General features: G+C 40.7%; 1 protein-coding gene and 1 pseudogene across 1 annotated transcript in view; both read left to right on the top strand.

Annotated features, from left to right (window-relative positions):
* HSD17B12 (hydroxysteroid 17-beta dehydrogenase 12) overlaps positions 1-14,551 on the top strand; it is a 167,831-nt gene that overhangs the window by 49,484 nt on the left and 103,796 nt on the right. The window lies entirely within an intron of this gene.
* LOC111544941 lies at positions 2,724-3,533 on the top strand (annotated as a pseudogene).

Raw genomic sequence — 14,551 nt, 5'->3', positions numbered from 1 at the left:
CTTGCTCTGTCACCCAGGCTGGAGTGCAGTGGTGTGATCTTGGCTTACTGCAACCTCTGCTTCCTGGGTTCAAGCAATTCTCCTGCCTCAGCCTCCCAAGTAGCTGAGATTATAGGTGCGCACCACCCCACCCAGCTGATTTTTGTATTTTTAGCTGAGACAAGGTTTCACCATGTTGCCCACGTTGGTCTTGAACTCCTGACCTCAGGTGATCTGCCTGCCTCAGCCTCCCAAAGTTCTGGGATTACAGGTATGAGCCACCGTGCCCAGCCTAAAATCTTAAACTGGATGAATTAGGTTGAAATAAATCAAATAATCTACACTAGACCTTCCCTTATGTTTATCTATCCTGGTGGATATAAATGTGGACCACTGAAGATAAGTTAACTAGTGAAATTACCAGGTAGATCTCATTACACCTCTTTCACTTTTATTAGACCTGAATTATATACAGTATTTCAAGGGCACTTGTGTAGTAGACGCTATTGTCCTACTGGTGTGTTTGCATACTGTTTATAAGCTAAGGAGATCTTTAATGTAATTATGTCAGCTGAAGAATGAAAAGGGTCATAAATTTGGAAAGGAGAGCTTTATTTCTCATAAATGGTTGCAGCCTGCAGGGTGGTCATCCTGACAGGCTGGGAAGCAAAGCCTCCCACCAGAAGTCGGAAACAGACACTTCCAGGGAGGGGCAAAGGGAACAGGAATTTATGCTGGGCAGGGTGGCCAAATATATATGTTCAGTAAGCTCTAGGAGGCATCATGAATATTCATGGAAGGAGAAAATGTGCCCATGTGCAATTGAGCTTCAGACCTTTCCATGGCATGGAACCCATGTCCAAAAAATGGCAGCATTAGCATGATCTCAGGGTGGAGTTTTTGGTCTTCTGACATCAAAAGATGAAGCAGAGCACATGAAAACATTTACTGTGCTTCCTCTGCAGACTGGCCAGAACCACTCTGTATGGCTGTGTCCCCTCTACCTAAATCTCATCTTTAATTGTAGTTCCCGTAATCCCCTTATGTGGTGGGAGGGACCTGGTGGGAGGTAATTGAATCATGGGGGCAGTTACCTCCATGCTGCTCTCCTGATAGTGAGTTCTTATGAGATCTGATGGTTTTATAAGGGGCTCTCCTCTGCCCTCGCTCTGTACTTCTCCTTGCTGCCACCATGTGAAGAAGGATGTGTTTGCTTCCCCTTCTGCCATGGTTATAAGTTTCCTGAGGCCTCCCCAGTCATGCTGAACTGTGAATCAATGAAATCTCTTTCCTTTATAAATTACCCAGTCTTGGGTACGTCTTTATCAGCAGCGTGAGAATGGACTATACACACTCCCTGGTTGGTGATCTCTTATCAGGAAGAAATGCTGCTGGTTAGTTGTTTCATTGAAACTGCAAAATGAGGGGGCAGCAGTCAGGCTATTGGTTGCAGTCAGTGGTGAATCTTTTTTTTTTTTTAGAGACAGGGCCTCTGTCATCTAGGATGAAGTGCTGTGTGGCCTCGTCATAACTCACTGCTGCCTCTTAACTCTTAGGCCCAAGGAATCCTCCTTCCTCGGCCTCTAGAATAGCTGGGACCATAGGCATATGCCAGCATGCTTGGGTAACCTTTTTTATTTTTCGTTGAGACAGGGTCTTGCTGTTGCCCTGGCTGGTCTTGAACTCTTGGTCTCAAGTGATCCTTCTGCATTGGTCTCTCAAAGTGCTTGGGATTATAGATGTGAGCCACTGTGCTCAGTTGAAGTTCAAGTTATTAATTAATTAATTGACAGTCTCTGTTGCCCAGGCTGGAGTGCAATGACATGATCATGGTTCACTGCAACCTCAACCTCCTGGCTCAGGCAATCCTCTTGCCTTGGCCTCTCAAAGTGCTGGGATTACAGACGTGAGCCACAATACCTAGCCTCAGGTTATTTAAAAAGTGGCTGATGGGAATGGGGAATAAAGAAAAATGTCATTCTCAGTGGTGAAGAGTGACTTGGGTACAATATGAAACTGATTCCCTGGCATGTTATATTTGGGAAATACCAGGTGGACCGTTTGAAATTAAAATGTTGGTTAAAGATAATGAAAAATAAAGTTGGATTCAGCATTATCAGATTAATACGGAATCCACTCTTTGGAGTATTTGTGTATGCACAGTGCATTATTGCTAAATGTGTCTGTTATAGGTAGTTCCTAGTTTATAAAGAAATATTGTATTGTGTGGTTGGGTTTATGTTGTGGTGATCAGATTTTGATGTGATGAGTGACAAGTCATTTAACCTCTCTGAGATTGTCACTTCATCTGTTAAATTAGATGCTTTAATCAGGTCTTATTATCTACCACCCTCCTAGGGTTGTTTGGGCAACTACTGATTGTACCTCAGAGTGTTGGGACCATTAAAACAGACATTGTCTGTAAAGTATCTGCTACTGTGTTTGGCACATGTTAGGCACTTGATACATTTAGATTTAAATTTTAAAAGGCTGTTCTACCCATAGGAGCAGTCCAAACTTAGGTTTCTCTGTATTCTGTAGTGTAAATTGAGTGATATATTGATTAGTTTTACTTCCCAAATTCAAGGAATGATACACCAAGCAAAATAGCAATTTCTGTTCCTTTCCTGATCTAGCCCTTGATAAAAAGCTAATCTTTAGTAACTTTTGAAAAAGAGGTTTAGGGGGAATTCATGTGGATGTCAGAGTGGAAACAGGTGTGACAGGGCCCAGCAGAAGAAAACATGGCTGCCAAAGTGTTTGAGTCCATTGGCAAGTTTGGCCTGGCCTTAGCCATTGCAGGAGGTGTGGTAAACTCTGCCTTACATAATGTGGATGCTGGGCACAGAGCTATGATCTTTGACCAGTTCCGTGGAGTACAAGACATTGTGGTAGGGGAAGAGACTCACTTTCTCATCCCGTGGGTACGGAAACCAATTATCTTTGTCATTCTTGACCACATAATGCACCAGTCATCACTAGTAGCAAAGATTTACAGATTGTCAACATCACACTGCGCATCCTCTTCCGGCCTGTCGCTAGCCAGCTTCCTCACATCTTCACCAGCATTGGAGAGGACTATGACGAGCATGTGCTGCCCATCACTACCAAGATCCTCAAGTCAGTGGTGGCACGCTTTGATGCTGGAGAACTAATCACCCAGAGAGAGCTGGTCTCCAGGCAGGTGAGTGACGACCTTACGGAGCGAGCAGCCACCTTTGGGTTCATCCTGGACTATGTGTTCTTGACATGTCTGACTTTCAGGAAGGAGTTCACAGAAGCCATGGAAGCCAAAAAGGTAGCTCAGCAGGAAGCAGAGAGGGCCAGATTTGTGGTGGAAAAGTCTGAGCAGCAGAAAAAGGCGGCCATCATCTCTGCTGAGGGTGACTCCAAGGCAGCCGAACTGATCACCAACTCACTGGCCACTGCAGGGGACAGCCTGATCGAGCTGTGTAAGCTGGAAGCCGTGGAGGATATCATGTACCAGCTCTCGCTCTCGGAACATCACCTACCTGCCGGCAGGGCAGTCCATGCCCCTCCAGCTGCCCCAGTGAGGGCCCACCCTGCCTGCATCTCCACAGGCCAACTGGGCCACAGCCCCGATGATTCTTAACACTGCCTTCCTTCTGCCCCCACCCTAGAAATCACTGTGAAATTTCATGATTGACTTAAAGTGAAGGAAATAAAAGTAAAATCACTTCAGAAATTCAAGTAAAATTCTCATTACATAAAATTAACCATTAGCCACTTTGCAGTGTACGATTCAGGGGGCTTTAGTACATTCACACTATTGTGCGACTTTCACCTCTATCTAGTTTCAAGGCATTTCTATCACCCCAAAAGGAAACACCATATCCACTAAGCACTCTCTCTCTATCCTGCCTTGCACAGTCTCTGGCAATCACTAATCTGCTTTCTTTCTCTATGGACTTACCTATTTATTCTGGATGTTTCATGTAAATAGAATACAGTGATGACCTTTTGTGTCTGGCTTCTTTCATTTAGCATGAGTTCATATATAAGGTTCATCCACGTTGTAGCATGTATCAGTACTTAATCCCTTTTTGTGGCTGAATAATATTCCATTATGTGGATATACTACACTTTGTTTATTCAGCCATCATTTGTTGAACATTTGAGTTGTTTCTACCTTTTGGCTATTGGCAGTGGTGCTGTTAGGAACATTCATATACAGGTTTCTCTTTGAATACAGGTTTTCAGTTTAGGGGGCTATATACCTAGGAGTGGAATTGCCAGGTAATTTGGCAATTCTGTTGATCTTTTTGAGGAACTCCCAACCCGTTTCCCTCAGTGGCTACAGCATTTTACATTTCTACTAGCAATGTACAAGGGCTTTAATTTCCCCATATCCTCACCAACACTTAATTTACATTTTTAAAACTTACGGTCAACCTAGTGTGTCACTGTAGTTTTGATTTGCATTTCCCTAATCATGTCAAGCTTTTTTCTTATGCCTGTTGGCCATTTGTATATCCTCTTTGGATAAATGTCTATTCAAGTCCTTTGCCCAATTTTAAAATTGGGTCATCTTTTTGTTACTGAGGTGTACAAATCCTTTATTCTGTACACTAAACCTTTATTATATAGATGATTTGCAAATGTTTTCTCTCATTCTATTTGTGGGTTGATGTATTAGTCTGTTTTCACACTGCTGTAAAGAACTACCTGAAACTGGGTCATTTATAAAGAAAGGAGGTTTAATTGACTCACAGTTCTGCATGGCTGGGAAGGCCTCGGGAAACTTATAATCATGGTGGAAGGCGAAGGGGAAGCAAGGCATGTCTTACATGGCGGCAGGAGAGAGAGAGCAAGGGGGGAACTGCCACATGCTTTTAAAGCATCAGACCTCCTGATAACTCACTATCATGAGAACAGCATGAGGGGACTGCCCCACGATCCAGTCACCTCCTACCAGGACTCTCCCCTGACATATGGGGATTACAATTGGAGATGAGTTTGGGTGGGGACACACAGCCAAACCATATCAGTTGTCTTTTCATTCTCTTATAATATCTTTTGATGTACAAAAAAATTTTAGTTTTGACGAAGTCTCTTTTCCCTACTTTTTCTTTTGTTGCTGTAGTTTCATAGCTGACCTTAGTTAGCTTTTTCTCTGCCTTCTGTATCCCCTCTACTTTCTAGCACACCTTGTCTAATTGCTAACATTTATTGAGAATTTCTTATGTGTCAGGTCTCATGCTAAATACATTACATACATTGTTCCATTTAATTTGCAAGGAGTCCAGTATGGTGGGTGCTATTATTAACATTTAATTGAATCTTTTTTTTTTTTTTTTTTGAGATGGAGCCTCACTCTGTCACCCAGGCTGAAGTGCACTGGCACGATCTTGGCTCACTGCAAGCTCCAGGTTCACACCATTCTCCTGCCTTAGCCTCCCGAGTAGCTGGGACTACAGGCACCCACCACCACGCCTGGCTAATTTTTTTGTATTTTTAGCAGAGACAGGGTTTCACTGTGTTAGCCAGGATGGTCTCGATCTCCTGACCTCGTGATCTGCCCGTCTCAGCCTCCCAAAGTGCTGGGATTACAGGCGTGAGCCACCGTGCCCGGCCCAATCGAATCTTTACAATGACTCTATGGGACAGATAATATTGTATTCACTTTACAAATGAAGAAACCAAGACAATAGTGGTTAACTATTACTAGAAATTAACTAGCCACAGAAGTTAAATAGAGGTGGCAGAGTTGGGATTTGAATGTACACTTGAACCTTGCTGGTTTGATTTTAGTGTCCATGTTCTTCACCACTTCTCATATTGTATTTGCACTAAAATAGCAAAAGCCTTTCCATTGTGGTGACTTACTAGGCCCTATGATTCAAAAGTAGTAACTGCTTTGTTCCCAGTCAGAATTCCTATTCTCATGAGGCCCCTTCCATGTTACTCCCACATTTTGGGTTTTCCCAAAGGAAGCCACAAAGTAGTTTAAATCAGTTAGATCACACTGAGGCATAAAGATTGATAACCTTTTAATTCTTATACATGGGTTTGCATTTTTAAAGAGGATGTGGCATTAACCAAAATGAATCATTATTTGGAAGGGTTTTTAGTTAACCAAATAAAGTGAAAAAATCAGGCAGAAGGCATTTTGGGGTTATGGTGCCACTAGAAGGAATTGCAGGGCCTTGCCTGGAAGTTGGCCCAGGAGAGCAACTGCCTTAAGCAAATCGTGCTTTTCACAGTTTTTTTGTTTGTTTGTTTGTTTGTTTTTCTGTTCTGGACCTATAGATGCTTTGAATTTTTGTTATTGTTGTTTGGGTTTGCTAGTTTTTTAAGTGGCAAGTAGAAGAGTCTCCAGTGTCTGGTTGGGTCAAAATAAGGGGAGTAAAGAGTCGAAGAGAGGGCTGCTTAGTGGGGAACCTGAAAGGACTGAGTGGGAAAAAGGGGACTCTCTATTGGGACAGGACATTTGTATAGTGGGCATTTTCTTTCTATAGCAATCTACTGTTCTTGAAGAAAGACGTGTGCTTCCTCATACCATGAGGTTTTGGAAAATGCCCACAATATCTGTGCGTATGCATAAACTAATATTTTTCTGTAAAATTATTTTTATAATTGATTAGGAGAACAAGTTAGAGTGGTCTTATATTGCATCACTTTCACTGTTTGTCTTTAATAAAAATGGAAGAAGTTGCTGCTGTTTTATTAACTTGCACCCTGCATGCTTCTCTTCTTTGTTCTTTGTTAAATATGAGCTGGCGTGTGTTAAGACTACGTTAGCATTTGCTCTCAGGGACTTCTGTGGTTTCTAAATTCAGCACTGCTAAGCCCCTACACTGTTTGCCTGAATCAATTGAGACTGCTATTTTTAGCAACAAAAGGGGATTGAAATAGCAATTTTCTTTCCATGTAATAGATTCCCAAGAGGAATACTGATGCAAGCTCTCTATCATTTTCTATTCCTACCACCCTCCTCCCAAAACCCTCAGAGGAAAGGCAGTTGTCATGGATTGCGGCAGTATTAATGTTTAATCAATCGAGTGTTTTCTGCATTCAGGTTTTCGGGGGGAAAAAGGGGGTCACAAGAAGGAAACTGCTTGGAATAACTAAGCTCTTAGGCATGGACTTTACAGTCAGAATTTTGTGGGTAGTGGCAGGGAATAGGCAGAAGAGCTAAAAATAGTGAGTTTGCTTCCAGTGTTGCTCTAGTCTATTTTTGATGTTTGATTTTGATAAGGTTGATTGGGTTCTTACTAAAAATATCTGTTCCTAGCAAGTTGAGGACAAAAAGAGTAGAATATTTTTAACCTACACAAACTAAAGTATTTGTGTTGACTGTATAAAATCTGGAAGTGGAGCCCTGGTCAGTTGCCAGTATTTTATATAATCTGTAGCAAGCTAGACGCTTCTGGATGCCAAGTTGGTCTATTCTTTATAGTTGTCGGTTTCCATCTTCTCAAAGGCTTGTAAATTTGGGTTCTGGTGTTATATTTGTATATGAAGACATAAGGACATAAGCCTTTTTAAAAAAAATCTTCCTTTTTCCCCTTTCCTTCTTTTCTTCCTCTACCTTATAATGCTACCTGTGACCATCATCTGTACTGTCCCAACCCACATGGTTCTGGGTGATACCATATAGCTTTTTTCTGTGTATTGTTAAAAACTACTCTAACTTATCCACGTATTTCATAGCAAAATGGAATCTGAGGACACCAGTGTTAAATGAAGAAGCAAATCTTAGAGACAAGAATATGAACTGTCAGGCCAAGCGCGATGGCTCACGCCTGTAATCTCAGCACCTTGGGAGGCCGAGGCGAGTGGATCACAAGGTCAGGAGATCAAGACCATCCTGACTAACATGGTGAAACACTGTCTCTACTAAAAATTCAAAAAATTAACCGGGCGTGGTGGCGGGCGCCTGTAGTCCCAGCTACTTGGGAGGCTGAGGCGGGAGAATGGCGTGAACCTGCGAGGTGGAGCTTCCAGTGGGCAGAGATTGCCTGGGTGACAGAGCCAGACTCTGTCTCAAAAAAGAAAAAGAATAATGAACTGTCACTACTTTGGTAATTTAACATGTTTTAGCATGTTTCACTGGCACATTATGAGTGAAGTAGTTCTCTCTAGCACTGAAAATCATCACTTTTCTCTTGTGTTTTTTCGACTTTTAAGTTCAGGGGTCCATGTGCAGGATATGCAGGTTTGTTACATAGGTAAACGTGTGCCATGGTGGTTTGCTGCACAGGTCATCCTATTACCTAGGTATTAAGCCCAGTGTCCATTAGCTATTCTTCCTGATACTCTCCCTCCCCCACCCCCTTCCCCTCCAACAGGCCCCAGTGTGTATTGTTCACCGAAAATCATCACTTTTCAAGGATAGCCTCAGAATTCTGTGAAAGTGCAAATCTACAGGTTTATCATAACATTTGTGTTAAATTTCTTGAAAATTTAATTTAAAATTTCAAGAAATTTAGATTTCTTGAAAATCTCACTTTTAGATAATTGATTCTTGACATTGAGAGGAGGCTGAAGAGTGTAGGGGTTGTGTAATTATTTCTAAATAAGGTGGGGAAAAAGCAGTGGGTAGGGTCATAAAAGGTTAGTTTTTCTTTTATAATCTCCCTCCCTTCATTCATTCACTCATCCATTCATACCACTCATTAATCACCTGCTTTTTGCCAGGTTCTGTGCTAGCAGTTAGACTGTGATGACCCAGACAGACTCTGCTCTTACGGAATCTTGTGTGATGAATGTCATGACGATGTTGTCCAAAGGACCACCAGGATGGCTAGATAGTAGGAAAGAGAGTTTTATTGGCAGTATCAGTTTGCAAAGCAGAGAGTCTCCAGCATGAACCAAAAGCACTTTCTCCAAAGCAAAAAGAGAAAACTAGAGGTTTTATAAAAAGGAGAATGTTACCTATTGCTCTTTGAGAAAGTTCACTGGCTTTGGGTAAGGGTTTGGGGAAGTGGCAAGTCCTGATTGGTGAGCAACTGCTGTGGACAAAATTAGTTCTAGAGTTGCAGCAAGCATATAGATAAAACTGCTGTCAGGTTACAACCAGCAGGTTCAGCAGTCAGGCTTGCAGAGAATTACATTCTTGGAGCAATGTTTTGTACCCTCAGGGCTTTCCCCCCTGGATTCTTGTCTCTGTTTCAGTCAGGTATGACAAGAATGACCCAACTGGCATGATCAGCTTTCACAAAGGGGGAGTACAGAGTACTATGGGGCAGAGATTTCTGTATGAGGTTCTAAGTTAGTCTACAGGTCAAGGAAGGCTTAATGGTTTAATTGGATGGTTTAATTGGAAAACCTCAAGGATGGGAGGGAAACACAGCTAGAAGTGTGTTTTAATTCATTGTGCTGCTATAATAAAATACATAAAGAACAGAAATGTATTTTCTCACGGTTTTGTGTGCCAGGAAGTCCAAGATCAAGGTGCCTGCAGGTTCAGTTGTCTGGAGAGGGATACTGTGTGCTTCCAGGATGGCACCTTGTTGCTGCATCCTTGGAATGCTGTGTTCTCACAGGGCAAAAGGCAGAAAGGCAAGTTGGCTGAAGGAACACTTCATGAAGATTCTTTTATAAGGGCTTTAATTCCACTCATTAGGGAGGAGATCTCATGGCCTAATCACCTCTTAATGTCTCCACTTCTTACCACTGTCACATTGGCCCTTAAGTTTCAACACCTGACTCTTGGAAGGGACACATTAAAACCATAGCAGAGTGTATGTTGGAGGTGTAGGGAACACTTGCGAAGAGAAAGCATGTTACCGTGGAGGAACTGGAAAAATTTCAGCACAACTGGGGAATGCTTGAGTGGAAGGAAGAAAGTGGTAGGAGTCAAGTCAGCTCACGGAAGACCTTATAAAGAATGAGGGGAGTGGGAAGCCAGTGTCAGGTTTTAGGCAGGGAAGTGAAGTTCACATTTGCACTTTGGAGTGATTGTTTTGGCTACAATGTAGAGAATGAATTGGAGAGGAGTAAGAACGGGACCAGGTGAATGCTGGCTGTTAACAGTAGTTCTTATAGGGGATGAATGATGGTAGCTCTTGGTGGTGGCAACGGGAAGAAGTGAATGAATTTGTTTTTCAGTTTTTATATAGTTGGCAAAAGGGAAATGTAACTTCTTGGCAGGGAAAAAATGGTGTTTGAGAAAGATAATTTTTAACTGTGCATAGCATGAATTGAGTGAGGAGGGATGAAAGATTCCTCGCGCAAGTCCTTGTGTTTGGGACGATAGTGTAGATTGGGGTAGTAGTTGTGAGAATTAACTGGATGATATCAGTGACATGCCTTGAGCAAATATTCTTATAATGACGTGAATGTTATTTTGTTTTCATAATTTATTTTATTGACAGTTTACACTTGCTTTTCTGGGCCTATCATAGTTAATAAGACAGAAGTTTATTTTTCACCCACTTTAAAGACTAGAACTTTTGTATATGTTTGATTCCTTATGATAAACAGTAAAAGAAGAAATGATTGGGATTTTAAAATGGCATAGTAATTCAGTAGTGTTATCAGGGACCTTGATTTCTATGATTCTGTTCCATTATCTTAGTCCATGGCTTCAACCCTAAGATTACTTCATGGTTCAAGAGACTGCTGCAGCTATAGCCATCACTTCAGAACTGGCTAGATGAAGGGCAAAAGGGACCTCTCTCTGCCAAGTCAGCTTCCATTAAGCAACCTTTTTCAAAGTCCTTCACAACCTTATTAATTTCCCTGAAATTAATCATATGGCCACTGCTAGCTGGTAGGGAGGTTGGAATATAAGTCTTTATTCCAGGCCACAATATGGTGGGTTAAAAATCAGTATTCTCCTGCAAAGGAAAAAGGGTAGAATAGGTATTAAGGAAGGCAACCAGCAGGCTCTGGCCCAGATATGCATTTAACACAGAAAGGATGGCATCCCCAGGGTAGATTTTGTATATTGTATCTTATCATTTCAATGTTGCTGTGAATGCTTTGTTTTTTCATTTTAAGAAACCACAAAAAAACAAGCAGTACTTCTGATTTGGATGACTTGGAAGCTGGTCTTTGTTTTATTTGGTTGTTATTGAAAATTGGTATTATAAGGGTGGGAGTGTTTAGATCAGTGTTTCCCAAAGATCAACCAAGAGATGATCTTAGGTACCACATTGATTAATATTTTTCAATTTTGGCATTCATATGTTTTTCATACTAATAGTCTATGTTAATTGAAACTGATGGTCCTTTATAAGTAGTAATTAAACAGTAATTAAGTAATCAAATTTTCTATTAAATTTTAAGAAAAAAAATTCGGTTTTAAGAAAACTTAAGTGGCCTTGAGAAACACTAATTTAAGCAATACTACCCTGATTTTGGGAAATTGGAGTAGATGAGTTTGCTGGCTCAGTTTACACCATTTTTCTATTCATAGTAGCAAAGGACTTAAAAAAAATGCAGTACATGTACATGGTTAAAAAAATGCAAAGAGTTAAAATAATGATAAAAAGTAATCTCTTTCCCGTCTTTCCCTAATCCCCCAGAAGCAACTATCAATAGACTTTTGATTTGAGATGTTATGCTTTGGTTTACCTTTCTAAAATTTATGATGATGAATTGACTCCCCAGATAATATAGTTTAATTTTAAAATAGTGAAAATCACACTATTATTTTATAAAAATAAAAAATTATTGAACGTAACTGAGGAATTTTCTTTTTTTTTGAGACGGAGTCTCGCTGTGTCGCCCAGGCTGGAGTGCAGTGGCGCGACCTCGGCTCACTGCAACCTCTGCCTCCTGGGTTCACTCCATTCTCCTGCCTCAGCCTCCCGAGCGGCTGGGACTACTGGCGCCCGCCACCAAGCCTGGCTAATTTTTTTGTATTTTTAGTAGAGACGGGGTTTCACCTTGTTAGCCAGGATGGTCTCGATCTCCTGACCTCGTGATCCACCCGCCTGGGCCTCCCAAAGTACTGGGATTACAGGTGTAAGCCACCGTGCCCGGCAACTGAGGGATTTTCTATCCAACTACAGCTACTATCTCTGCTACTACTGTTGGAAGATATATAGCTTTAAGGCAAAGGAAATATCTTTTTTTTTTTTTTTAATTGAGACAGGGTCTCACTCTGTCACTGAGGTTGGAGTACGGTGCCACAGTCATAACTCACTTCATCCTCAACTTCCTAGGCTCAGAGGATCTGTCTGCCTCAGCTTCCCAAGTAGCTGGGGCTATAGGTGTGTGCCACCATACTGGCTAATTTTCTTGAGGTTTTTTTGCAGAAACAGGGTCTCACTGTGTTGCCCAGGCTGGTCTTGAACTCCTGGGCTCAAGCATTCCTCCCACCTCAGCATCCCAAAGTTTTGGGATGAGCCACTGTGCCCCATGAAAATACCTTTAAAACCAAAAGCAGGACAATCCTTGTTCCCACTGTCTTAAACAAATTTGAATTTTTTCCATGTTTGTTGAGTAAGAGTTGTTCTTTCATAATTGGCTTAAACTTGGGTATGTTTGTACGTTATTGCAAATATAATACATTACCCATCATGCAACTTGTAGATCTATAGGCTTTGTCATTTCCTTTGCTGGGGAAATGACACTTGGTATCCCAATGCCTAACCACTGTATATAACACTAATTATTGTAGAACTACAGTGGTGCTATAGAGATGCCTAAGAGAGGCCCTGGATTTCCAGTTTTGCTTTTTTTTTTTTTTTTTTGTGCCCATAAATAATTTTTGCACTTTTCTGTTTTCTCAGAAAAAATATTTACTTATGAGGTAATATTTGACTTACATGTAACTGGGCAATGTTGCATTTGGTTTTGAGAAGTATGAGAAAATGGAAAAATGATATTTTTATCTGAAGTATCAGAGGTTATATTTTTAATATTTGTATAATGTAATCATATTGTTTCTGCTTATATTTAAAGTCCTAACCATGAAGTGGGTAATTTATAGAATATCTAATATCGAATGTGAACCATTGTATTCTCGATAGTCATACACATAATAGTTTCTGAAGGCTGTTAGTTTCGTTTAAATTTGATAGTTGCTAACAGGAGATAGGAAAAAATGTTCTTGCTGGGCATAAATCTTTCTAAGTGTGTTTAGCATCATTCTCAACTAAAGTTAGTGTACTTTGGTATAATATGCTTAAGAGGAACCTTGGGTGCTTCTAGTTTTAAAATGATGAAGTAGCAATACTTTTGGCCTTTCATCTCTTGGAAATGTTCCCTAAAAGTCAGAAGAATAAGAAATGGAAAGCTCCATTTTGATGCAACTAGGGAACTTCTGTCATCCTTCACCCCCAGTCACAGCTATTGAAGGGGGTGGAGTGGTAACTGACTTCTAGAGCAGACAACTGAGTCCTCATAGTGGGGCCACCATTGGGAAACAAGCAGGTTTGTCCCTTGGATCCCAGAACGGCACAGGAATTGGAATTATCAGGTACCTCAAAAGACAGGCGTGGGGCAGATGTGCTTGAAACTCAGGGAAATTAAGCAGCAGAAGCCCTAAGATGAGACACCTGACTGAGAACAGAGGATAAGTAAAACACCTGCAAACTAATAACTGCCCAGCAGCCAGAAGACTGGAAATTAGGGAATGCTTTTTAAGAGACACTGAAGGCCCACAGAGAAGAGACACATATAGACTTTTGTGGATTCCCCGATGAAAAAGCTGATTGGCCCATTGATTGAGTTGTATTGAGGGCCACGGTGTAATCACCTCACCTATGAACTCTAATCAATATTTTAATGCAGCCAAGATGAGAGTGACCAAAACAATCAGGAAGGAACTTAGAGGAACAAAATATAGAGTAGAAGAAAACATAAATATGTAAACAAACTGTAATTAATATCCTCAGAGATTAGATAATGCATCTATAATAAGAACAAGATGCTGTTAAAAGCGAGAGAGTGAGAGTGTTCAAAAGAGCAGTCAGAATATGGAAGATTCTTCAAAGCAGAAAAATTGACAACCTACATTTAAAAAGTACATAGATGGTTTGGAAGATAAAGTTGAAGAAATTTACAGGAAAGTAGAGCAAAAAGAAAAGTAAGATTAAGAGAGAAACTATTAAGTCCAAATTCAAATCTATAGGGATTCTAGGAAGAGAAAAATGTGAGGCAGATATTATCAAACAATTAACCCAAGAAACTTTTCAGAACTGCAGATCATGAATTTTAAGACCCACCAATGCCTAGCACCAGTGAATGGAAAAACACCCACTCATTTGGGTACGTTTTCATGATGGAGTCCTATAGACTAAGTAATAATTGTAAAAGCCCCAGTGACAAAAAAAAGCAGGTTACTTAGAAATGGTGGGAAATAAGAATGGTGAAACATTTTAAAATGATACTTGTGTTAGAAGACAACGGAGAGTTGTCTAAAATTTTTTTGTTAAAAATGATTTCCTGCTTAGAATTCTATACCCAGTTAAGCTATTATGCGTGTGGTTAGAAAATAGACTTTTTATAAAAAGATATACACAATTTAAAAATGTTGTCTTTTAAACTGTCATATAAGGAGACATGATGACTAAATGTGGTGTGATATTCTGGATGGGATCCTAGATCAGAAAAAGGACATTCAGTAACAAGTAAGTAAATCTGAATAAGATAT

This window comes from Piliocolobus tephrosceles, chromosome 13 (genome assembly GCF_002776525.5).
Source record: "Piliocolobus tephrosceles isolate RC106 chromosome 13, ASM277652v3, whole genome shotgun sequence".
Lineage (NCBI taxonomy): Eukaryota > Metazoa > Chordata > Mammalia > Primates > Cercopithecidae > Piliocolobus > Piliocolobus tephrosceles.
The sequence above is the reverse complement of the archived record's forward strand: the minus strand, read 5'-3'. Positions and strand labels throughout refer to the sequence as shown.